Genomic DNA, 25,715 nt, shown 5'->3' with positions numbered 1-25,715 from the left:
CCCCCAAGCGCCCTCAGAGTCTCATTTCTAAACTTGGTCCTCCATGCTGTTACCTGACCCATAACGGTTTATGATAATGACACAAAGCCAGCCAAAACTTCTAAACTACCAGAAAAACACCTTGAAATACGGGTTGTGCCTACGGTCGTCAACACTGAACCTTGTCGTAAGTGCACATGCTAACTTGACGCTTAAAGGTGATGACGGTCTTCGAAAAACACGTACAATCTCATAACTCATGCTTAGAGCCATGTGACATGTAAGCATCTACCATGCAAAAACTTAAATTTAATGATAACATCGATCTTACCAATAGCAGACAAAAATCTGCCTACTGTTGGTAGATTCTTTGTTATTTACAACTGAAAGGCTTATTTTTCCTATTATTTTGATACGAACAGCAGGGATGATACATGGAACATATAAGAAACTCAGTAAATAAAACAAGAGACAATATGCTAACAAACTGAAGGAGATTTCTTTGTATTTTCCTACTGTTACATGATCTATAGAAAATATACTAAACATGTAGAGAAATTAGTATTAAAACAGAGGACACAGAGCTGGAGGTGGGCTACCAGTCGGTTGAAAAGTGACGTATCTTTCAGGAGTCGGCTTGTAGAAATTTCTAGACTCTGTTTCAGTAATGGATCAATACAGAAATAATTGTTTTAGAAGCTACTAAAGAGAAACATGTAATGAACAATAACGGAATCCTTTTTTTTAATGCTGATTTGTTTTGAGAGAGACAGACAGAGAGGGAAAGGGAGAGAGGGAGAGAGAGAGAGGGAGAGAGAGAGATTCCCAAGCAGGATCTGAACCGTCACCACAGAGCCCGACTCAGGGCTCAATCTCACGAATCGTGAGATCATGGCCTGAGCTGGAATCAAGAGTCGGAAGCTTAACCAACTGAGCCACCCAGGTGCCCTTTAATGGAATACTTTTCCATAATAAATAATGTATATTGGGAAACAGACAGTGGCCATGAGGGTTCTTTTTTTTAATGTTTATTTATTTTTGAAGAGAGATGGAGCATGAGCAGGGGAGGGGCAGAGAGAGAGGGAGACAAAGAATTCTAAGCAGGCTCCAGGCTCCGAGCCGTCAGCACAGAGCCCGACTCGGGGCTCGAACTCACAGACCGTGAGATCATGACCTCAGCCAAAGTCAGACGCTCAACCGACTGAGCCACCCAGGCACCCCAAACATGAGGATTTTTTTTATCAGACACCATTTGTTGGTTTTCTCTTGACAAATTAAACCACGTTGTAAACTCAAAAACGAATGTTGCGTTATAAGTAAAACTTAACGAAATGAAAATTGTGCTTTTCTCTCACAAAAAGATGAGCACGCAAAACTAGCTCAGTTATGTTGCGATGACACGTCCCTCACAGCGGCGCGTTACGCAACACCCTTTTACACACACAAGGCACAGTCTCACGGCTGATCCAAACCTTCGAGGACAGGGGTTATCTGACCGCGAGTAAGAAGGTAACCGTGATTCCAAATAGCATATGCTACACAGGGGGCATTGTGTAAAGCATTTGGGAAATGTTCCTCTTATCTGATTTCTTAATCTAAAAATGATGTCAGTCTATCAGCTTTAAAAGACTTTTATCTGCTTTGGGAAGCGGAATTGATTGAAATGTTTACAGCCGTCTGAAAAAAGTTCTTGATAAGGCAAAACCCCCACATTTTCAGGTGACTGTGCGACATTTCTGCTCGGATGACTAATAGGCCTCTTGAATGTAGCATGCCGAACACCAGATTCCTATCGACCTCCTGTAAACTGGTTCCACCGTTACGTCTCCCATCGAGTTAGTGGAAGTCGCACCGTTTCGGCTACTCAAGCCCAAACACTGGTACCCAACCTTAAATCTTTTGTCTCTTCCTCCCCCCCAATACCAGATGCACCCCACACCAAATGTGTCAAGAAATCCTCTCCGCTCCACCCTCAAAACATATTCAGAGTCGGACCCTTGTCTCCACATCGCCCTGGCAGGGTCCCCCCCGCTCCTGCATGGCTCCCTCAGCTCCTGGCCCACCCTGCTTCCCCCTTGTCCTCACCTTTATTGTCCTCACCGCTTACAAGACATTCCTGTAAAAATCACCGGGCACCCGGCTGGCTCAGTCAGTGGAGCACACGACTCCTGATCTCGGGGTGTTGAGTTCAAGCCCCACGGTGGGTGTAGAGATTACTTAAAAATAAAGTCTTTAAAAAAATAAGTTATGATTCCAGGAATCAAATTAAAAAACAAAAACAAAAACGTGAACCATGTCTCTCTTCTCTGTTCGAAGCCCTCCCACGCCTCCCATCCACACCCTATTGTTAAACCTATCAGATTCTGACAAAACGACACTGAGATGCCACCTCACGCCGGTCAGAGTGGCTAAAATGAACAAGCCAGGAGACTGTAGATGCTGGCGAGGATGTGGAGAGACGGGAACCCTCTTGCCCTGTTGGTAGGGATGCAAACCAGGGCAGCCGCTCTGGAAAACAGTGTGGAGGTTCCTCAAAAAATTAAAAACGGAACTACCCGATGACCCAGCAATAGCACCGCTAGGAATTGACCCAAGGGACGCAGGAGTGCTGATGCAGAGGGGCACTTGTACCCCAATGTTTATAGCGGCACGCTCAACCACAGCCAAAGTATGGAAAGAGCCTAAATGTCCATCCACTGACAAATGGATAAAGAAATTGTGGTTTATATACACAATGGAGTACTACGTGGCAATGAGAAAGAACGAAATATGGCCCTTTGTAGCAACGTGGATGGAACTGGAAGGTAGTATGCCGAGTGAAATAAGTCAGGCAGAGAAAGACAGATACCATATGGTTTCACTCATATGTGGATCCTGAGAAACTCAACAGAAGACCAGGGGGAAGGAGAAGGCGGGGGGTGGGGGGGGGAGAATGTTACAGAGACGGAGGGAGGCAAACCATAAAAGACTCTTAAATACCGAGAACAAACTGAGGGTTGATGGGGGTGGGGGAGAGGGGAAAGTGGGGGATGGGCATGGAGGAGGGCACCTGTTGGGGTGAGCACTGGGTGTTGTATGGAAACCAATCTGACAATAAATTTCATATAAAAAAAAAGAATTTCTGGGGAAAACATGGGTGTGTATTGAAATCAGAGGCTGAACAATGTGAAAATAAAGGGTGCCTTTGGGTGCTTGAGCCTTCTCTTTGCAAATGGCTGTTTTTCTAGAACGCTGATAAACCCAGCCTTCTACATTCTACTGAGCAACTTCAGAGAGACTCCTACAAACTTTAATTTTCCCGGAATCCATGAAGTAGAGACATACAAATGGGAGTCTATTTCCCTTGTCCATTCTGTATCTCACTAGTTCTTAGAACACATTTAGTCATGCATGGAAACTGCTTACAAAGTGCATGCACGGCCTACCTTCTCTGATGCTCCCCGGATTGCTTTGGGAGACCTGATCGAGTACCTTTGCTCTAAGTTACAAATGAGACCACTGAGGTGCAGAGGAATCAGAGACTTACCCAATCAGGTGACTGTGGGCCACCTAAAGCCAGAGCTCCCACTGAACTACCACATCTAAAATAGGCCACAGCTGCGGGTCAGAAACACACTTTAAAAATACAGTCCGGGTACATCCAAGATTCAAACCAATTACTTAAAACACCTTTATTAGTTAAAGTAATTAGTGATCACCGGCATTTTGGAAGACCCAGGAAGATTGCAAGTTCCTAATCATACTGGAGAACATTTGATTTCCCATTGTTTATATTGAGTCTCTGTTAACACAGGATAGCATTATAAAAATAAAAATTCAGGAGGCACTTGGGTGGCTCAGTCGGTTGAGCGTCTGACTCGATTTTGGCTCAGGTCATAATCTCAGGGTCATAGGACCAAGCCCCATGCTCAAGCATGGGGCATGCTTAAGATTCTCTCTCTCCCTCTCTCTCTCTCTCTCTCTCTCTCAAATAGAAATAAGAAATAAAATTTAAATTGAAAAAATAAACATTTTTGGAATAGATTTGAGTCTTAATAGGCTGAAGAGGTAAGTCAGTCCTATCTAGATCCTTTGGATAATCAGGAATGGACAGAAAGCAAATAATTGCACCTTTCTGATAAAAAAAAAAAAAAAAAGTAAGCTCAGGTATTTGTACCAACCCTGATGAGAGCATTGAGAAATTCTGAATAAAACACGGAAATATAGACACATTCGCAATAGCATCAGAAGCATACAAGATAGTAAGGGATTACCAGACCAAAATCTAAGTGAAATCATGGTCCTAGAAAAGCAAACAGAATAATGGATCCCCTTATCCTTAGAGAGTTTTGCAAAGCTGAGAATGCGAGCTGCACTTTTCGAGGTTTTGTGGCATAACAGGAAAAGGGGCCAAGGCTCAGGACCCAAGCAACCTGTATCGAAGTATAGTGGACTTTCCCCTGTGAAACACACCCCTGAAAGAGCTCTAACTCCAGGGTAAGGATACACTACAACTTGACCCCCCCAGGCCCCTCACCTCCACATGCCAACAAGATTTCACTGGGACAGAGCAGAGCCTGGGGGAAACGTTGTTGTGGCGTAAAAATTCAAGCCATACATTTAACTTAAGATGATTGAGTCCATAGTGCCTGATTTAAAAAAAAAAAAAGAAAAAAAAAAAAAAAGAATTTCCCAGGTCCTCCTATTTCTGAAAGAATTTTTGCAATAATATTCCAAGGAAAATAACCATGGATGTAAAAAGAAATACTCAAACAAATAGAGAAATAAAGCATCATGAAAGAAAACTAGCAGAAACAACAGAGAACATAATGGCTCTACAAAGACTCTGGATGTAAGAAGAATCGGGATAAAGGTTTGTAGAACAACCCCGCTCATCCTACACACGTATAAAAGGCTTAGAAATACTTCAGGAAAGAAAGTGGTTAAAAATGTGTCGGCATGTGCGAGAAAGGAAACGATGAGACTTCGGATATTGAAAGACACAATAACTAAGATGTACAATTCACTGGCTGTTTAACCTTGTCCTGAAACAGCTAGACTGGGAGGGTGGGTGCTGGTGCCCAGGTTGGTCAGAAGAGAAGAGGCAGCGTGCATCACAGGAAAGCAAAGAGATGGAGATCAGCGCAGAAGCAGCAACACAGAGAACATGGTAAAAGCATCCGCACGCACCTACCTGGATCCCCAGCAGGAGAGGAGAAAGAACGTGGGCAGAGGCAACACCATGGGGGGAAATGTCGAGGTCATGACTAAGGATTTCCCTCTAAATTTTTTTTTAATCTTTATTTATTTTTGAGAGAGAGACAGAGTGTGAGTGGGAAAGGGGCAGAGAGAGGGAGACACAGAATCGGAAGCAGGTTCCAGGCGCCGAGCTGTCAGCACAGAGCCCGACGCAGGGCTCGAACTCACGAACCGTGAGATCAGGACCTGAGCCGGAGTCAGAGGCTCAACCGACTGAGCCACCCAGGCGCCCCTGAGGATTTCCCTCTGGCAGAGACGGCAGGAAGCCCTCCACATGTGTAGCAGGCTCCACAACAATCAACTCATACTTGAACATGGCATAGTGAACCGTAAGAATCAGAGACAGAAAATCTAAAAACAACCACACGCACACACGCACACACACGATGGGGAATTAAACAGCCTATCCTGAAGGCAGCAGTGATAGTGACAACTGTCTTCCCCACAGCAGCACTAGAGGAAAATGCCAGTGGAACTATATCTCCAGTGTGCTAAGGTAAAATAAATACCAACCTGGAATTTTCAAGGAAATGCCTTTTAAGAACAGGGTGAAACGAAGACATTATTAGACGAACAGAACAAAGAGAGTTACTCAAGAGCAGATTCTCGTTAAAGGGTGTAATTAATCCATAAGGAAGGTGTCGATTAAGAAAGTGGTGAACATGTAAAAATAATAGAAATAGTCTTTAAGGTGAGGAAAAGGAAGCCAAATGCAAACTAAAAGTCAAGAATAACATAGGAGTTGGAAGAAGACAGAGATGGGGTCAAAATCCTCAAAGCTACTAATTTTCCAGGAGATGGATAAAAATTTGGATACAATTTATACTTTGAAAAGCTAAATATGCATTTGTTGATTTTCAGAGTGACCCCCGAAAGAATAGCCACAAAGTGTTTAGCTAGTAGAGAAAAAAGTGAATGAGAAGATAACCTATCCAAAAACAAAAAAAACAAACAAACAAAAAAACCAGCCACATGCAAGTAATATCCTCGTTGATGATTTCTAAATCCATTTCCTTTTTAGAAACTTTGTCCTTCCTCTCTGCGATAAGACTCAGGATATGTTGATTCTGATGTGTGGGGTAACTCGTTTAATACGTTACCTCCATTACTTGTAAGTTTTCCTTATCACGCGACCATCTCATTATTCAGACATCACAGTCTAGAATAAGCATGCTATGCCTCTTCCCACGCTTGAGGTATGGCGTCCAGACTCAATGTCAGGGGCGTGATCTCAAGAGTAATCAGCCTCAATAGGGGATCCAAATTTCACTGGCGAGCTCTTCACGGAAGAGCCAACATGTCCTGCCGGTCCCAGTCACTGCCCCCTGAACAAGGACGTGCCTACCCCATACCACCTCACGGCCAAGTGCACGTTCAGCCAACCACCTGCTGTCCCCACGGTCTCTGTTCCAGCTGCTACAATCTCTGGCACAGTTACCAACCACATGAAGTTCCTACAAGATGCAGCCTTCGTTGGCCAATGTCGAGTGGTCACGGATGCCATGCTATGTCTTATAAGGAGAAGCAGTGATAGTCCAGAGAATGTTTCCTGGGACCGTTCCCCAGCGGATTCCATCGGCTCCATCTCGTGCCAATGTCCATCCCAACATCCGGGTCCCTCAGCGCCTCATGTCCCAGGCGCCCCCTCAGCACGGGGACCCAGGCTGCCTCTACGAGCCTGTAAAGGTCTGTTTCCCTCTCTTCTGTTTCTAAATGGGGAGCTTACGCAAACCGGTATTCAGCCTCTCCTGACCCACAGTGTCAACGTTCATCCTTTGAGAACTCTTTTCAGGTTCTTGCTCCCGGGCAAACTCTGAAGCCGAACATTCTGCCCTCTATCCCTGGGCAGGTGGCTGATGGCCGCAAATGAGCCAGCTAACCTTCGCAGTGGAAATGGAACCATCACCTCTCGTTCCCGTGATTTAAAGCCTGTTCGACGGAGAAAGGCACGTTTCCTATCTGACTTAAGGCAAAATGCAGGCATAACACCACTCAGTGCTAGAAACTGCATTGATATTTCATTCGCTGGATCAACAGGCATTCAGTGACCACAGTTACGTGCTGAGGGTATAATAGGAAAGAGGGTTCGAGCAGCACCACCCTTCCCAAACATATTTGCAAGCGCAAAAATCCATTCCAGGCGATTTTCTCCTAGAAGGGAAAGGACATCTCCCCGTGAGTCAGCAGTGGCCCCTGTGTGTGGACACCAGCACGTACAGGGATGGTCTGAAATCAGTGTGACCCCACCACGAGAGACATAGCTCTGGAGGGCTGGGTTACATTCAACACATGCACTGAATATTTTAACATATTGTTTTTAGCAAGTGGATAAAAAGTCTCCCTCAAGGCATGAAGCTTCTCTTTCCACCTCCTTAGAAACGTCCCCCCTCGGAAGGAGACAGGGGTATCTGGGCTTGAGTATGGGCCACCCCCTTCCAAGGGGGGAAGAACACAGCTCAGGGAAGGAGCACGGCTCTCCAGGCACCGGAGAGTGCTTATTTCTGGTGCCTCAGGAAAGAAAAGGAACAGAGTGGCCGCCTGCGGGAAGGAGCCCGAGGGACCATGAAGTCTCAGGAAATCGCTTTTCTTGTGTCCCAGGCTGACAGCCCCCTCATGCAGCACTTTGTGGCTACGACCTGCCTCTTCACACCCATGGCCCGGCGTCCCGTCCTCTCTGCTCCTGCTCCAGGGACAGAAGGCCCTGCGGACAGGCCCCCAGCCCCGCACGTCTCCTACCCTTCACGCCACCCACCGGCCAAAGCTGGAGATCGAGGGCATCTCAACACCACCCCGGGAAAGCCCCCTCCGCAGCGGGCTGCAGGATGCTGGGTCTCTGGCCACCGGGGAAGCCCCGCTAGCTCAAAGATCTGGGGCCCCGGCTCAGCTCCACACCGGGGAGAGGAAACTTCCTCTTCCTGCCCATGACTCCTGCCCGCTGTCCTGTCCCACTCCGTCCTGCTCTTGAGCCTGCAGGTGCCTGCATCCAGCCCCCACCACTTCTGCGGACAAGTGACGAGCGCCCTGCCCTGTCCCCAGGCCTCTCGGGCCGCGTGCACCTGTGACTCCTGAACCCCTCCAGCCCGTCCCCCGGCCCGGAGCCCCCCTTCCCACCCAGCGCCTCCCGCCCCTCTCCTCCCTTCCCTGCTGGCACTGCCCGTCTCTCCAGAATGTCCTGGGCTGGGAGATCTTCCCACACCCATTTCAGGCCCCCACACCATTCTCGGCATCCATGCGGCCTTGCCCTCGCCTCCTGACGCGGAGTTCCTGCGAGCCAGCGGCCACGTGGCCCGCTTCTTTCCATTTCTAGAGCCGCACACTGTTCCTGGGCAGCAGAGAACTTCAGCAGCGAAAACTCAGCACATCAGACAACAGACTGGAGTCAACAGCGTCCTACAGGTTACCTGTGGGTAACTCGAATTCACGAAATCCATTTACTCGTCTGCCACGCAGAGGATAATCGAAGCGAGGCAGACTTACAGCACCAAGAGAACAGCCCTGTTTCCCTGTAAGATCGGTAAAGATGTTTTGAAATAATCATAACAGTTTCAAGAGCACGGGAGGTCCCGAACGCTGACCCGACGGTGGGCGCGTACCTCGTGGGAGTTGTGTGGAACCGACCGACGACGTGTACCTGCACATTGACCTTGGACGCGCCCTTCCTTGAACTCCCCCCGCCCCCCACCGGGAGAAACCGTCCCGTGGAAATAATCAGATATCCCGCAGACACGCGTCGCCACAAGAACGCCGGTCACAGAAGTGTTTGTCGTACTCAGAAATTAGAAACAGTCTGGGTGTAACAACGATTGGAAAAGCCCGTTGTCCTACACCTGCCGGCTGGAATATTATACAGACACAGACAGGACTTTGGAGGCAAGGAATATGATGAAGTTTACTCTTGTTATGCGCTGTGGGTTCTCAACTTCTCTGGTCTTTACATATTTGTATGCATACAAAAAATAAAAAAAGATCCAAAGCCTATGAAATCAAAACATGAACCGTGGTTATCGCTGAGCAGTGTGGCCATGGGTAATTCTTTTTTCACTATTTTTAATGTTTATTTATTTTTGAGATAGGGAGACAGAATACAACCAGGGGAGGGGCAGAGAGAGAGAGGGAGACACAGAATCTGAAACAAGCTCCAGGCTCCGAGCTGTCAGCACAGAGCCCGATGCGGGGCTCGAACCCATGAACTGCGAGATCATGACCTGAGTTGAAATCAGAGGCTTAGCCGACTGAGCTCCCCGGGTGCCTCTGGGTAATTTTTATTATTGTATCTTATTTTTACTTTCTTCATTTTCATTTTTATGTTTTTATGTCTAAATTCCACTGCTTGCTTAATAAGAAAAAAAGTACTTTAATGACCATGCTAGAAGGCAAAAAAAAAAAAATGAAACACCAATTAAGCAATATTGCCATGACCATGGACCTTTCTACCCACAACTGTTGTTTCTAAATATCATGAAGGAATTTGGATCCCGGAGCTATTTCTGGCCTGGGCGCTGCTGGGCTATATCCACTCTCCGTGGGAGGATGAGCCCCGTGGTATTTAGGAACCCAGAAATCATTCCCTCACAACCCCCTCACCGGCACGGAGGCCACGCCACGTTGCGACAGGAATTTCAAATATGAGTGTTTTCCGTGGCTTGCGTGCCGGGCTTCAGAAATGCCCAAGCCCCACACCACATGTATTCAAGGAGCCTCTTCCGAGATCTCTTACCCTCAACAACAGTCAGGAGCTAAAGGTCATGCGAAGAAGAGGGACCATCGCATCTGCGCAAACAGGTTGAAAATACTTTGCACGGACATTTGGAGGCAAAAGTCAAAACTAATGTCCGTTTCCAATGAAACCAGTCACTGCGTCCTCACGAGGAACCTGTCAGGTGTGCTCAGAAAAGGGGTGGTCTTCCCGCAAAGCCAGACCTCAGGTGCCCTGACCTGGAGTAGCCCATCTGGCCCGACGCCAACTCCGTGAGCCCAACACGTGCGCCCCTGTTTCCCTGAGGAATCTAAGCCCCGAATGAGTCCAAGGACGCATAGCGGTGGAATCCGGATTCCACGTCTCCAATCCAGAACCATGTACGTTCTAACAACGGAGACAAAAACGTGGGTGTTGGTAAGGAAAATCCAATACGGTACAATTAAAGCTACAAAAGCCTCTAAGCACCCTGGACAAGATCGTGAAATCAATGTATCCAACCTCATATTATGTTTTTTGGAAAACGCCTCAGCCCCTCATGCGGAACCTGTATGTTCTCCTTTTAAAGGCAAATTTTTAAGGAGTGCCTGGGTGGCTCAGTGGGTCGTGTCTGACTCCTGGCTTCGGCTCGGGTCACGGTCTTGTGGTTCGTGGGATCGAGCCCCCCGTCAGGCTCCATGCTGCCAGTGTGGGACCTGCTTCGGACTCTCTTGTCTCCCTCCCTCTCCGCCCCTCCCACGCTCACACTCTCTGTCTCAAAATAATTAAACATTTAAAAAATAATAAAACCAATGCAACATGTTAGGTCTTCACTTACGCTTTACTGTTGAGCTATCCGTCTGTGCTGTGGGGAAAGTCACCAACTCCCCGTCTTCTGTGTGCGATGCTTCTCACCCAGGCATCAGAAACCACCCCAGAGCTACAAGGATCAGGAAGCATTTCCTGCTCAGATAAAAATAACGCGAACCTCTTCTGGGACTGTAAGTAGTTACATTTGCCACAATCTGGGGAGAATGGAGATATCGCGCCCCTGGATGCACACACCTGACCCCTCCAGGCACAGACTCTCGGGGGCCCCGTCTTTCTGGAGCAGGGGGACATCTTCTACGCATCCTGGGGGGTAGGGTTTAAGTGCCAACACCAGAGGAGCCGATGTGTGAGACAGGACGGCAGCCTGCCTCTCTCCTCGGGAAAAGGATTGTAGCCGAGGACAAAGCGGCCAAGCAGATCCCTCCTTGTGCAGGAAATGAAGGAAAACGACCTAGATCCTCCTGCCTCAGAGAGCCTGAATTAACCTTCGGGGGCCCCTGAGAGTTCCTAATACACAAGGACCCTCCTTCACCCCCTTCTGTTTCATGGAGCAAGTGCTCATGCAGCCAGTAGGCTTCTTGGACTCACACTGGGCATTTTATCTGGCCTCGCTTTTCCACTGTAACGGAAACCCTTCCAAGGCAACACGTCCAGAACCAGGAAGCGTCTTTTCCACTTGGAGTCAACCGGCAGCGTCTCACCGCGAGCATGGCTTTGAAGCTACTCTCGTTCCCTCGTACAAATCACGACTCCTGGTTTTGTTATAAACCACAGGTATATCATATAGCTTATTTGCCACAAAACCAAAAGACGCCTTTTTCACACATGAAAAGCCATCTTTTTCTGTGAATCCCTCTTCTACAATCGAAAGCACTCGGTGAGCTTAGAGGGCACGATACGACGGGCCAGGTAAGTTCTCACTTCTTGTGCTGATGTGAAATTCAGGCCAATGAGGTATGGCCAAGTCTTTCTGAAGATTAAAAAAAAAAAAATCATGTGAATACATAATTCCCTCCCTTCCCCCATTTCTGTAAGTCACAGGGCATTTTCTCAGTGACCGGCACTCAGAACCTCGTTCCCTTCCCCTCGTTCCTTTCCAACGCACACACACACGCACACACACACACACACGCACACACACACTCACAGTTTGTCCAGATCAGTACATCCCACTCCTATGTCTGTGGTCCTCCCCAGAAGGTCACGGTGACCCCCCTCTTTCGTGCGTCTCTTTCTGTCCTCCTCACAAGGCTGGAATTCACCCTCGCAAGGTGTGGATTCAGCCACATCACGTACCTCGTTAAAATTCTCCCAGGCCTGAAGAATCGAATACAGTCACCTGGGGGGACCCACACAGTTGGGGACGGGGTTGGTGGTTCCTGTCCCTGTGGAGAACAAACAAGAGAATGGCGGGCCGGGCTCCAAAGCTGTGGAGAGGCAGGGAAGCAGCATAAATGGTACCGAGGTGTAGATAATGCCAGCTCCTATCTATGCATGGTTACGCGGGTATCGATACAGACAGCTTTTCCTTTTGGGGACTAAAATGAGACAGTTCCCTGTGCAGATGTCAGACCTCAGTGATCCCTCAGTGGGATACAGCCTCTGAGAGGGCATTGATAGGAGTTTCTGTAGATGTCTGCATCCAAATTTTAATATACTATTTCCATAGTTGGGCTAAGGGGTACCTGGGAGGCTCAGTCGGCTGAGCGACAGACTTCAGCTCGAGGTTTGTGAGTTCGAGCCCCGCATCGGGTTCTGTGCTGATGGCTCGGAGCCCGGAGCCTGCTTCGGACTCTGTGTCTCCCTCTCTCTCTGCCCCTCCCCCCCCATAAATAAAAACATTTAAAAAATATAAATAAATAAATACTTGCGCTAAGGTCTCTATAGGGCATTTCCTCCTTTACAAATTTTACTTCAATTAGTTGATTAATTCTCCTGCTATGGTTTTAATAGCACATACATATCAAAATGTATTGTTTTGCTATTTGATTTTGCCTTTTTCTTTGTATTTAAATTACCATTTTATTCCTGTAATTGTTTTCTTACATTGTGTAATGTCTTACATCGTTATGGGTTTTTTTTTTTATTATTATTATTTCAGTTTTCCAAATTGTCTAGTCGGTAAAGATTATTTGGTTTTGCTCTCTTATTGCCATTCCATTTTATTATTTTATACGAATTTGTTGCCATTTTTTCTTTGTCTCTCTCTCTCTCTCTCTCTCTGGCATAGTCTTAGCTAATTTTGTGTATTTATTTCATGACCTTTGACTAGGTAAGAAGCACTCATGTTACAAAATTCAAGAGGAATAAAATAACATAATAAATGTAAACTCGGCTTTTATTTCTGTACCCTATCAGCCAGGTTATGAGTTTCATGCATATCCTTCTACAGATATTTATATTTATAATTATGTGTAAATATAATTGTATATATAATTAAAAGTACAAGCTACAGGTTATATAATTTCATCTCACGTGCACATTGATTTCTCATCTAACAATACATTGTTGCAAACTTCCAGAGCAGTACATTTACGGTATTTTATGCTTTTTACTTTTTATTTTTTTTCAGTTTTAATTTTTATTTTTTTATTTTCTTTTATGATCTTAATTTCCCCACTTATTTCTTTTTTTTAATAGAAATTCATTGTCAAATCGGTTTCCATACGACACCCAGGGCTCATCCCCACAGGTGCCCTCCTCACTGCCCCTCCCCCATCCTCCCTTCCCTCCCACCCTCCATCAACCCTCAGTTTATTCTCAGTTTTTAAGAGTCTCTTATGGTTTGGCTCCCTCCCTCTCTAACTTTTTTTCCCCCTTCCCCTCCCCCATGGTGTTCTGTTAAGTTTCTCAGGATCCACATAAGAGTGAAAACATATGGGATCTGTCTTTCTCTGCCTGACTTCTTTCACTCAGCATAACACTCTGTGGTTCCATCCACATTGCTACAAAAGGCTAGATTTCATTCTTACTCAAAATAAATATATTTTATGCTTTTTAAAAAGTAGGCTTTCCGGGGTGCCTGAGTGGCTCATTTGGTTAAGCGTCCAACTTCGGCTCAGGTCATGATCTCATTGTTCTTGAGTTGGAGCCCGGCGTGGGGCTCTGTGCTGACAGCTCAGAGCCTGGAGCCTGCTTCGGATTCTGTGTCTCCCTCTCTCTCTTCCTTCCTCTGCTCGTGCTCTGTCTCTCTCTGTCTCTTAAAAAATATATAATAAATGTTTAAAAAATGTTTAAAAATTAAAAAAATTTAAAAATTTAAAAAAAAGTAGGCTTTATGTTTAGAGCAGTTTTAAGTATACAAAAAACCTCCACAGAAAATAGAGAAAGTTCCCGTACCTTCTACCTCTTGCACAAGCTTCTCCTATTATTAACAGCCCGTGTTGTCATGGTATATTTGTTACCATCAGTGACACAGTATTAGTACATTATTATTAGTTAAAGTTCACAGTTAACACAAGAAGTCACTTCGGGTGCTGTCCCTTCTGGGGGTTTGGACAAATGTGTGAAGGCATGTGGCCAGCATTACAGTGCCTACAAAACATTCCATCGTCCCACGCACCCTCTGCGTTCCTACCTGTTCCTCCCTCCCTACCTCGTAAGCCCGGGCAACCAGGGAACTTTTATGGTGTCTGCCTTTTCCAGAATGTCATCCAGTTGAAACTACTCAGAATGTAGCCTTTTCAGATTGGCTTTCACTTAGTCATCCACCTTTAAGTTTCTGCCATGTTTTGTTTTGTTTTGTTTTGTTTTTAGGTGACCATAGCTCATTGCTTTTCATCAGTGCAGGATATTCCACTCTAAGGGAGAGCCCCAGTTTATTTGTCCATTCTCCTACTGAACACCATCTAATTGCTTCCAAGTCTGGACAGTTATGAATAAAGCTTCTCTAAATACTGGCATGCAGATTTTTGTGTGGCCATAAGGATTCAAGTCATCTGGGTAAATACCTAATGATGAAGAGGTGAGTCACTGAAGATTTCTAGGGCAGTGAAACTTCTGTATGAGATTGTAAGAATGGAAACATAACGTTTTGTCAAAACCCATAAGGTGTACAACACAAAGAGTGAATCCTAATGTAACCTACGAACTTTGGTTTATACTAATGCGTCCATATCGTTTTCTCGGGGGTCAGGAACGTACACACAAATGCAAGATATCGATACTGGGGGAAACTATGTCTTGTGGACAGTGTATGGGAACAGTCTGTATTGTCTGCTCAGTTTTTTACAAGCTTGGAATTGCTTTAAGACATAAAGTCCAGGGGCACCTGGATGGCTCATTCGGTTGAGCGTCCAACTTTGGCTCAGGCCATGATCTCGCAGCTCATGAGATTGAGCCCTGCATCGAGCTCTGTGCTAATGGCTCAGAGCCCGGAGCCTGCTTCGGATTCTGTGTCTCCCTCTCTCTCTGCCCCTCCCTCACTCACGCTCTCTCTCTCTCTCTCTCTCTCTCAAAAATAAATAAACATTAAAAAAAGAAAGAAAGAGAGAAAGTCCATTAATTTAAAAAGGGATGTTTGGAGTTGATATTCTCAGACACTCAAACATCTATATATTTTTGCAACTAGATGCCAATAATAGATTCTGCCTTCCTCATCATGAATGATTCTCAGGCTATATATCTACCAAGACACTCAGGGCCCAATGAATCCTGGAAAAGCCACTCTGAGGAATCTCCTTCCTTTTGACCACACTTGAACTCTGAAAACCTCAGGGTCCTGCTTCGTTCACCATAATTTGGTCTCACTGCTAATAATAAAATTATCCAAGGATTATACAAAATCTTCCCCCGGCTGAAGACTGCTTCCTGATTTACACGTGTTTTCTCTAATCTTTACCCCAAACAAAAGGTCATATTAGTAACATCATTCCCATTGTGTAGATTAGGAAACTGAGCGAGTGATAAAGAAATTTGGTCAGGTTATCCTGCTAACAGAGGAAGGTTCTGGAAATCAAGCTCTGCTCGGTCTGATGACAAGACCCATACTCTTTCCAGTATCTTTCACAAAATCCTAAAGGCTGGATGCCTTTCAAAGTTGATATTCCAAATCTTATTCTTTAATTCCCAGATAAGTAGCCATTAAATAAATAAACAGGAAAAAGCCCACGATGTAGCATTTCTTACCCATAGAGCTGTGGCAACCAGAGAGCAAACCCCCTGCTTCACACTTATGGACAATTAGTTCAGCAGATTGTCCAATGTTCTAGAGGCTCCCAGGGGCAGGGGCGGGACTGGAGTCCAATTTCCTTCACACCAAATCCATTGGCTTTTCCTTGGAGTAACGGGGCCCCTGGAGACACATCCGGACACAAGGCCACCAAAATCTTCTTTCTTCTTTATCATCAGCTACCCCGTCAAGATCGAACTTTCATTTGGTTCCACGCTTAGAAGTAATATTTCACATCCAGCCACAGCAACCACCTTTCCTGAAATAAAAGAAAAGTAAAAGGGGCTCGGAGACCACTCTCTAGAGACTGTAAATTTCCGCTGAAGTATTAACACAATCTATTAGGTCACATTATACTCCATTGTGCACAGGGAGGAAACCCTACTCAACAGCATTACTTGATGGCATTTTGATGTGCCATTCGCTGGACGCAGCGATGAATGCGGAGGCTGAGGGCCAGGGCGGCCCGCGAAGCCAACGGCTTTCCTTGGAGGCTTACTTCCCGGGCTTAAATGAGCTGGGTGCTCGCGAAAGATGTGCCTTGACGCTGGAATCCAGTTGGAGTCTGGAATTACTGGGACTGTTTTCGGCCCAGGTGATCTATTCAGCAGATGTTCAACAGTGTGCTATGCCCGAGGCGAGCTGACTCCGGACGGAGCGGTCCGATTTGTACGCGATCCTGCGGACGAGCGTTTGTGACAGGCACCCTCACATCTGCTTGCCGGCATCTTAGTGACACAGATGCCCGTGGTCACGTGTCGGAACAACCGAAGTCTGTGGTCTCCATCAGGAAGCCCAAACCCAGAGACATAGGCGGGGGGCAAGGCAGAGGAGTGGGGTTTTTTTTTTGTTTTTTTTTTTGTCTTTTGCCTTCTGAAATTTTTTGTTCCCTAAGGACCCGTAAAATTATCCACTCACTTATTTAACAAATAATCACGTGTGTGTGCAGTGTAATACCAAGCATCGTTCTGGGCCCAGAGAGGCAAAGGCGGGAGGTAAGGAGAATGAGAGAGAGATAAATAAAATGTGGCTCCCAGAAGCACAGGATAAAACCATCACATTATAGGAACAGTTGAACACACAATCTAATGAAAAGAAAAAACAAAAAGAGGTTGCCTTAAAACGTGAGGACTCCCAATCACCATTGGAATCCGGGTTTCTCAGGGCCGTGTGATGGAATCAGCATTAAGACAGTCACTGAATTTCGTTTTTCCGTGGTCACTGTATTTTACCCTTTCTGCTCCTGTCTCCACTTCTCGCCCACTGGGGACGAAAGCCTTGGGCTCCCGGCCTCCTGCAAGAAAGCTGGCAGGGTCAGGAGGAAGGACTGGTCCGACAGCCTCCTCCTTGCTGGGACATCCAAAACCCTAAACCCTTAGGAGGACGCAGAGGAGAGTCCAGACCAAGCGTGTGAGGAAATGTCTCTGGGCCGCGACCTTCGCCTGCGTCGTCATGAAGGTTCTCCAAGCTCCCGGAAGGAAGAGAGAAAGGGTGGACGAGGAATGGCGGGTGGAAGCGGGCCTGGTCCCTGATTCCTAGCGGGAACCCCAAGGAGGCAGCACACTCAGGACAGGCCGTCACGTGGAGTGGATCTGGGAAGACGGGGCTTTTGCACAGTGCGGGCAAGATGCTCCCGCGCCAGCCTGACGCGCAGAGGCCTGAAGAGTCGGCACATCGCACCCAGTGCTGAAGACGGTGACCGAGCCGGAGGCCAAGGTGATGCCTCCGGGATGCGCTCCACGCGGGCCCGTTGCCGCGGGGCTGCCCGAGAGCGGGGGCCTCCACAGATAAACGGGGGAGCACAGGTGAGTCCAGCACTAGACGTCCCCGGGTTCCCTGTGACAGCGTGTCCCTAACTGTCTGGGGGCTCTGCCACCTTGCCTGAGGGCAGTCTGGAAGCTCTGCAGACACCGGATTATAGGAAGACGACAAGAAAATTGTTCATTTCTTCCAACATCTGGGTTCTGGGCTGAGAGATACAGCTGTTACACCCTGATTGGTAAGCTCGGAAGAATTTAAAAAAATATAAAGTTCTGGGTCCTTTTCCCTTCCCGAAATTGTAACAATGGCATCATAGAAATCTCATAAAGGCTTCTGTAAACGATGTCCCGCGTGTCCTATCTGTCCCTTTAAGCAGGTGTCGAAAAGCAAAGAAACAATGGAAGCATCTTTGCAAAGGGGAAGTCTTTTGTAGGCACAGCTGATGTATGTGAAGGTCCTGTTATGTGTGTGTGTGTGTGTGTGTGTGTGTGTGTGTGGAGAGGGAGACAGAGAGACAGAGCCACAGAGACAGACATATTTTAAGAAATTGACTAGGGATGCTGTGAAGGCTGGCCCGTCTGAAGTCCGCCAGGCAGGCAGCAGGCTGGACTCCCAGGGAAAAACTGATGCCACACTCCCAGTCTGAAGGCCGTCTGGAGGCAGAACTCCCTCATCCTCAGGGAACTTTCCTGGAGTTTTCTCTTAGAGCCTTCTACTGATTGGATTGGGGCCCACCCTCAATAGGGAGGAAGATCTACTTTACTCAGACTCTGATGATAAAGGCTAGTCTCATCTAGAAAATGCCTTCTCAGTAACATCTAGACGCGTTTTCACCCCCGTGTCCGGTCACCACAGCCCAACCAAGCTGACAAAGAAGAGAAGCCGTCCCAACGCGGAGGAAGGCAGGGTCCAGCAGCCACGGCGGGTTCCTGCTCTGCCCTGCCTCTGGCTGGACTCCAGGTGCCCCTCTCCTCGGCTACACTTCCTGTGGACGCAGTGACTCACCCAGTGGGGGAAACCAAGTCTTCCTGCCTGAGCTCCTGTCACATTGGTCACTGATGCCCTGCGAGCCCCACCCACAGAGCGGAAGAGTCCCACGCGCCCAGCCACGTTCCTGTCCCCTCTACTCGGCCAGAGACGCTTCCCCCCACCCCTGGCTTTGCCCGTGGAACATAATCACCTGCCCCTACCTGCCACACAGCCTGGCGTGTGTTTGCAAGATTCAATTTTAACGGTAATGATGAGGATGTCCGTGATTAGGATAAAGATAAACTTCATTCCCTTTGGCTCTGTTTTTTCCTAAGATTCAAGAACCAACTAGAATAAACGCACTGCAGCCTGGACACAGGCGGCCACCCTCTCATCTGGAAGGTAAAGAAATTACTGAAGTCAAATCGAATTTACCCAATACACCTACGGATGTAAATTTTAGCTCCCCTGAACCCGCCCAAAGAGGAAAATCGGTTCATTGCAATAGAAGCGGTCCAAGGGACCATGCTTCTCTTTCCGGAAAGCCTCATGTTAACTTGCAGCGCATTTTCGTGAATAACTTTTTAAGCTCATTTATTTATTTGGAGAGAAAGAGAGAGACGGCGATCAGGGAGGGGCAGAGAGAATCCCCAGCGGGCTCTGCACTGTCAGCACGAAGTCCACGCGGACTCCAACTCACGAACTGTGAGATCACGACGTGAGCCATAATCGGGAGCCTGACGCTCCACGACCTGAGCCGCCCAGCCTGCCCCAACTTGTAGAGAATTTAACTGACAACTGAAACATTCTTTAGAAGTAAAAGAGAAACTATTTCTTCACCAGAAACAGAACAACAAAACGCTGACAAACAGCCAAAGCGCAGAGCGGTTGGAGGAGAGCTGCACGTGAACATGATTTACTCAGTGACGTTGCCATGAAACCCCAGAGAAGTCTTGCTGGTGGTTATGAAAGATGGTTCCAAACCTTCTACCCTCACACAATAACTAGCGTTAAAGGGTTTTCGCAGTAGGCAGGTCTTCTGGCGTAGATTTAATTTGCAGATGTTTTGCCGAAACACGAAGTAGACATGAATTGAACATCTGTACGTGCGCTCATTTGTAATGAATCAGGGTTGCTCCAAATTAGTAAAAGGGGGGAAAAAATGCAAGGACTTTTTGGCCTTGGACAAAACCATCTGAATTTCTTTCATGGTTTTTCCTTGAAATAAGCCTGTATCGTGCTCTTAGAGCTCCGTGCAGAGACGCTATCAGAGGTACGTTCTGGGGCTTCTGCGTCTCCCGGGCATGACGCACGCTCCCACACTTCCAGGCTGCCGGAAAGTCTTCCAATTGTGCAAATCCCACGAAAGAAGAACGTAGTCGAGTGTGCTGTTAGAAGCACCCATTTGGTTAGCACTCTCCCGAGAAAATCTTTTTTGTTTCTTCCCGTGTCCCCATTTACAAAGAGGCCCCGCTTCCTGCTGGGCACCGGGGAGCCCTTCTGGACGACCACCTGCGCGTCGGCTGCTCTTTTCTGCGGGGCCTGAATGTCATTACGTGGCGTCAGCCGCCTGACACGCTGGCGGAAATGTGGGTTTGCCACAGGGCTACTCTGCTGGGTGGGCAAGTGGAGAAGCCAGAAGACCATGATCCAGGCAGAGCAAACACCCCCGAGATTCAGGAGAAAGGCTGCTGCTGAATGCGATGTAAAACCAGCCACGAGGGACGAGACTGCAAGAGGAGTGGGGGGGGGGGGAGGCAAAGGGAGAGACAGAGAGACAGACAAGACAGAGAAGGGGAGGGAGAAGATGGGGGGGTGGAGAAGAAAAAGAAGAGAAGGAAAGAGGGGGAAGGGAAGGGAAGGGAAGGGAAGGGAAGGGAAGGGAAGGGAAGGGGAAAAGGAAAGGAAAGGAAAGGAAAGGAAAGGAAAGGAAAGGAAAGGGAAGGGAAGGGAAGGGAAGGAAAGAGGGGAAAGGAAAGGAAAGGAAAGGAAAGGAAAGAGGGGAAAGGAGAGGAAAGGAAAGGAAAGGAAAGGAAAGGAAAGGGAAGGAAAGAGGGGAAAGGAAAGGAAAGGAAAGGAAAGGAAAAGAAAGAAAAGGGAAAGAAAAGGGAGAGGAAGGGGGAAGGGAAGGGAAGGGAAGGGAAGGGAAGGGAAGAGCAGGGAATAGATCCGTTCTTCTCTTGCTCTGAAGGTTGTATCAACCGACAGTCCACTTCTACCTGTGACCTTAGCTGCTTCTGTCCCAAGGTGATGCTCGCACCCAACAGAAGCTGGGCTTGTGTCTGCAAATATTCAGCTTGAGTTTATCTTTATCGCCGGCCAGCTCCCCACGCATCTGCACAGCGAGGGCCTCCCTGTTTCTCAGTACATGCACCTACAGAGGAAGGGGCTGCCTCTGGCTCTAAGTCCAGCACAATTCTCCTCCCGCACGATCGCAGGCATGAGTATCCTTGCTTGCAGAGCGATGCAATTTTCTTCAAGCAAAGCTCTGATCCACTCACACAGGATCCACATGCCACAATTAGTATGGATCAAAGTTTAGTGAACAGCACCCGCATCTAGATCGTATAACATATTACGGGGAGGGGGCACTCATTTCCACCGTTTGCCAACCCATCCTCTTAATTAACAAAAACCCTTGTTCCTGGCATGCTCGGTGTGCGAGGGGGAAAATGGCTGCATTTTAATTGACAGAGAACAGAAGAAAAGACCACAAAACCGGTGCATGCCAGGACTTGGTAAGGAAAGGAAAATAACAAACAGATCTTAAAAAAAAAAAAAAAAAAAGGAGAAGAAGAAGAAGAAAAGAAAACCACTAAGGCTCATTTGAACTTACTCGCAGTACAACAGGGCGACTTCCCCACACACTACCATCCCGGAGGTGCCACTAAGGGTCAGAATTCTGTGCCCTCAGGTCACCAAGCTGCACTCGACCATTAGGAGCAGAAAGAATGTCTCCTTATGTTCCCGTTGCCACAATTAGTGTGGCAGAAAAGCACACAGGTCTCTCGATATCTGCAGCGGATGCAATGAGAGACATTGTTCGGGTCTGTGTGATTTGGGGGGTTATTGGAAGCCACATTTCACTCATTTTTGCAGTTGCAAAACCGCATTCCATAAATGTAAGATGATCGGGGACCCACCAGGCATTGCCGACGCAAGAATAAACAGGACAGTCTCTCCCCTCCAAGAATGCGTTCTAGACAAAGGACTGGGATGCAGATTTCCCCTCGGGTTTGGCAACACGGCTTCCTCTGATTTGTAAAAATTGAACTCGGATGTTCCTTACCTAGTTGTAAACAAACAAGGCCCAGGAACCCCCCCTAAGTTTAAAAGAAGACTCCTCCCAGCTTCTCCATGCGTGAAATCTTACTCATCCTTCAAGGCCGTGATCAAATACTTGCTTTTTGAAGTGTTTCTTGATCCCTCGTCTTGGCCCTTCTACCAGGCCCAATGACATGGCACCTGGTAGAAACTGGCTTAGCTGCTTGCACCCCTGACTCTCCCTCCAGACTGTGAAAGGATAGCAACCAAGCCTTTGAAAAACACTACGGTTCTCTAGCATAGGAGACCGTATCGTAAACATCACAGATATTCAACAAACTCTTGCTGGAATAGATTTTTGCTCTGGGCTCTGCAGGCAGGCAAATCTGAATTAGCATCGGGCCCTACCAGATGTTGACTGCACGACATAGTAAAGTCATTTAGCGTCGCTGAGCTTCAGCTTCTGGGGCGCCTGGGTGGCTCAGCCGGTTGAGCGTCCAACTCTCAGCTTCGGCTCAGGTCGTGATCTCACGGTCCGTGGGTTCAAGCCCTGCATTGGGCTCCGTGGCTGGCCGCCTGGAGCCTGCTTGGGATTCTCTCTCTCTCTCCCTCTCTCTCTGCTCTTCCCCTCTCATGCTGTCTCTGTCTCTCAAAATAAATAAGGAAACTTCTGAATCCTCACTCTCTCGGGCCCCCATGGGGATTCAAGGAAGTAAAGAAAACGACCCTCGTAGTAGTCGTGGTAATCTGGCAACATTCCTCCTTTTTCCTTTTTTCTTTTTGAACTTCACCTTTACTGGGATATAATTGACATGATATCATTGTAAGATATTACAAGTGGGCATCGTGGCAAGGTGAGGTAAGTGCACATTGTCAAAGGAGGCCCCCCGTCTAGCTAACACGTAGACCACTTCCCATAGTTATCTGTGTGTGTGTGTGTGTGTGTGTGTGTGTGTGAACACTGAAGTTCTAGGTTCTCAGCAAATTTAAATTATACCAGTGTTATTTACCAGACTCCGTGTGTGACAAGGCTCAGACCTTACCTAGCATACAGCTGGAAGTGTGTACTGTTTGACCCAGCTCTCTCCTGTTTCCCCTACTGCTAGTCCCCGGAAGCCACTTTTCTGCTCCCAGTTTCTAGAACTTTGACTTTTCATTTAGATCCCACATGCAAGTGATACCATGCAGTCTCGTCTCTCTCTGCCTGGTCCATTCGAGGCATCACTCCCTCGAGGTCCATTCGCTGTGGCAAATGGCAGGGGTTCGTTCTTTCTCGTGGTTAAATAATTCTCCACTTTACTGTTACCCCCCCATCATTCATCTGTGGCAGGACGGCCAGGTTCTTTCCACACCTTGCCTATTTTTTCTTTTGTCTTTATCCTTATTCCAGTGGACGGCTTGGGAGGGTCTAAATGTCAGGTGACACCCTAAAGAAATCGAAGAGTCAGTCTTTTGAAGGGACTGTGTTTCTTGCTTGTCTTAGCCTTTTCCTATAACGTCCGAAGACATAGTTCTGATTTTAACAAGAAGAGAAGATTGCGTGAGCACGCGCAGTTCGAAAATCGAGATGCGTTCACCCTGATGATTTTCGAGCTGTGCCCTTAATCACCAACACTCACTCGATCTCTGTGCTTCTGGCACGCGACGTCCAAAGGCGATTCGCAGATCTGCAGCCCAGTCTGTGCTCTGTCCACCCGGGTGCGGGGGGTTGCGGGGAGAACGCCCTGGATCCCACCGTTTTGACTTTCCAGATTTTTGTTTCACTCCTGGGCATGAGGTAAACTCCCGGACCCACGCCTCACGCTGAAGGGCATTGGAAAAAGAATTTGGCTTTGCCAAAACCACCATGAAAGCCGCTCTTGACCAGATTGTCCTCTTGTGACGCCATCTCAGGGGGTAAACAATTCTCCCGTGTCTCAGTCCCGACAACGCATTCTGAAAAAGCACCTGGTGGGGTGCCTAGGTGGCTGAGTGGGTTAAGCGCCTGACTTCGGCTCAGGTCATGATCTCGCGGTCTGTGGGTTCAAGCCCCGCATCGGGCTCTGTGCTGACAGCTCGGAGCCTAGAACCTGCTTCGGATTCTGTGTCTCCCTCTCTCTCTGCCCCTCCCCCACTCATGCTCTGTCTCTCTCTCTCTCTCTCTCTCTCCCTCTCTCTGTCAAAAATAAATAAACACTAAAAAAAAAAAAAAATGAAAATGTACCTGGTTTGTTCGTAAGCTGCGGACCCCGGGAGCCCGTGACACATCACGTTCCCTTTTTGGATTTGGCTACTTGCAGACTCAAAGCCAAATGTGTGCCCTTCACTGAGGTTGGCCTCGTGGAATGCCTAACTACTGTTCCACGGCTGCTTTCTGCCCTTACGTCTTCTTTGCCCACAAAGTCTCCCGTTTTTATTTTGATCTCTTATTTTACACACATTTTTGTAAACTGCCTGAATTCTGTTTTGAAGGAAAAAAACGGAAAAGAGCATTTCTTTTGCTCTGGTCCCATTGAGCGGCGTGCCCCCCTGAGGGCGAGGATTGCGTCAGGGGGCGGTGAAGGGCTGGCCCGGAAAGGAAGGGTGAGGCCTTGGTTGAGAGGCCCCGGGTTGGACCCAAAGGACAATTCAGGGGCCCTTCGGGGTTTACCAGACCTGCTAAGGTCAGCAGCCACAGGGTCCCCCCAGGTTTTCGAGAGGTGCGTGGGGGTGCTTCCCAGCCTCCGACGCGTGGGAACCGTTACCTGAGGACCCTGTTTGATTCCAGAACTCTGGGTGAGGCCTGAAGGCTGTGTGTCTCAGAAGCTGCCAGACGAGGCCAATATTAGTCGGGGGTCAGATTTTAGTAGCAAGAGCACAGCCTGGCGAGAACGAGCGGGCAGGAGCCACAAGCTGTGAGTGGGGAGGCAGGTGTGTGGGCACTTGGGCCCCGCCCACCCTCCGTGGTAAACAGCCACGGGTGGCCAGGAGGGGCATCTGTGACGGCGCGCGGGGGCCCTCCGTGCGTGCTGCGTCAGGGTCCACGGGAGCCCTGGCCGGAGGCCAGCTCTGTGCCATTCGCTGTCTCTCCCTGCTGGCTCCTTCTGCATCCAGAGGCGCCAGCACGCACGAAGCACCTGGCCTCTCGCCACCTGCCCCCGCAGCTCCTGTGGCTGAACACCTGCCCGCCCCAACGCGGCTGCCAGGGAGGCGCGGGGCTCCGGTGCCTCGGGGCAGGAGGGTGGCACCAGGGTGCCAGAGGCCGCAGGGGAAGGCGTCCCTTGGGGAGTCTGGGGAGGAGGCAGCTGGCACACTTAGGAAAGGGGGGGTCTCTGGAGAGCCGAGGTTCGGGCAGGTGGCTGGGGAGGAGGGGAGAGGCGCTTGTCTGCAGGGCGGCTGGGGCCGGGGGAGGGGAAGGGCATGAATACCGAGGGGGATAATCGCTGCCCAGGCTGGAGCCGGATTCTGAGTTGTGGGGACGGCCAGGCAAAAAGCAGAGGCTCCCGCAGGGAGGTGGCCGCAACGCGTGTCGTCCCCAGAGTCACCGTGCCCTCCATTTAAAACCAACACGACTAACAGTTAAGCTGAAATAGAATCTGTTTTCCTTTACAGAAGACAGAGAACGTGGTTGTCTTTTAGGGTTTTTTTTTTAAGAGCTATTAAAAAACCCAGTTTCCTCATTTGGGTGAGGGTCCCACTTGGATGCCTCTTTTCCTGTGTTCCATGAAGCCACCGGAATTCCCGTGATTTTCCAAAGCCCTTCACTCCGAAATGAGTCATCCAGAATGACATGTGGGATTAGCATGAGGATGTATACTTGAGTCGTAGCTCGCAGTGGTGGGCGACTTATAGACCTACACGGACGCACCC

General features: G+C 48.2%; 1 long non-coding RNA gene across 1 annotated transcript; it reads right to left on the bottom strand.

Moving 5' to 3' along the window:
* Nucleotides 1-11,294: 11,294 nt before the first annotated feature.
* On the bottom strand, nt 11,295-24,763 carry LOC125937720 (uncharacterized). Its single transcript, XR_007462483.1, has 4 exons — nt 24,611-24,763; nt 15,851-16,152; nt 12,020-12,150; nt 11,295-11,693 (listed from the first exon to the last, which is right to left on the bottom strand). It is a non-coding gene; the product is annotated as an uncharacterized LOC125937720 (long non-coding RNA).
* Between the last annotated feature and the right edge of the window lie 952 nt (nt 24,764-25,715).

The sequence above is a fragment of the Panthera uncia genome, assembly GCF_023721935.1.
Source record: "Panthera uncia isolate 11264 chromosome A3 unlocalized genomic scaffold, Puncia_PCG_1.0 HiC_scaffold_12, whole genome shotgun sequence".
Classification (NCBI taxonomy): domain Eukaryota; kingdom Metazoa; phylum Chordata; class Mammalia; order Carnivora; family Felidae; genus Panthera; species Panthera uncia.
This window is presented reverse-complemented; position numbering and strand designations above follow the sequence as displayed.